Source organism: Bubalus kerabau, chromosome 6 (genome assembly GCF_029407905.1).
Source record: "Bubalus kerabau isolate K-KA32 ecotype Philippines breed swamp buffalo chromosome 6, PCC_UOA_SB_1v2, whole genome shotgun sequence".
In the NCBI taxonomy this organism is placed as follows: domain Eukaryota; kingdom Metazoa; phylum Chordata; class Mammalia; order Artiodactyla; family Bovidae; genus Bubalus; species Bubalus kerabau.
Genome location: NC_073629.1, coordinates 18,365,880 through 18,366,940, shown reverse-complemented (window position 1 = coordinate 18,366,940; position 1,061 = coordinate 18,365,880).

The window sequence follows — 1,061 nt, the reverse complement described above, 5'->3', positions numbered from 1 at the left end:
TTCAGGAAGCAAGCCTTTCCTCTGTCTGCTGCTGGTTGAGGAGGGAGATTAAGGAAGATGGAATCTGTCACGATGGCCGAAGGGAGGACAATGGAAGAGCCTGGACCTTTTTTCTTGGTCCAGATGAAATCTGGTGCTGTTACTTCCACTTGGGTGGACACTTCTGCTTGCATGGTGGGCATGGTGGCCCAGGAGGGCATTTCTTCTGGCCCAGTGGAGGTGGGCATGGATGAGGTGGGCAAGGCTCATGGCACTTGGGTGGGCACACTATTGGAGGTGGATGGCAGGGCTCCTTGCACTGATGGTGATGCTGATGCTGATGTGGATGCTGATGGGGATGTGGATGAGGATGTGGATGCCAGTGCTGAGACATCCTTCCTGGGTCTCAAGGATTCTGAAATACAAACAGACAACTTTCTTAATAATGATGAGTCCAAGTGGTAGAACATTTAGCTGAGCCAACAACCCTCTCATCACTAAGGATGCTTCTGTATTCCTAATATAGACTTTATGTTTTTTTAGAGCTTCTTCACCCTTCTTTTTTAGTATCTCTTGCCCTCAGATCTTCAGTCTTTTCTGTTTAATTTCTCCTTTTACCACATTCTAAAACAAAATTACCTACAAGGTGTTGTACGAACACAAACATACTCTGAAGAAGAATCTGGATAATAAACTTGTAGCCAATCCCCAAACAAATCTCTACTTATTTCTCCCATGAGGTCTTGGTTGCTGGCCAAGCTGACTTGACTGTGGGCTTCTGAGGAGAAATGCAAAGGCCCAAACTAGGCACTCAATGGGACTGAATGCTGAGAAGGGGGCATCTGGAACTAATGTGTGCTGTGCTGTAGCACAGTAGCTCATCCCCCCTACTCTCTCTCAGGTTAAGACTGTGCCTCTGACTCCATTTTCTCCTCACATTTATGATCACATACATGACCAAATACCAAAACTTTACCCCTAAATCCTCATTATCTTCTTTTCCCCGTACTGATCTCTAATTGCTTCAATTAAAGCCACTTCTACCTCTGGATTAAACCCAACACCCAAGATCCAAAAAGATC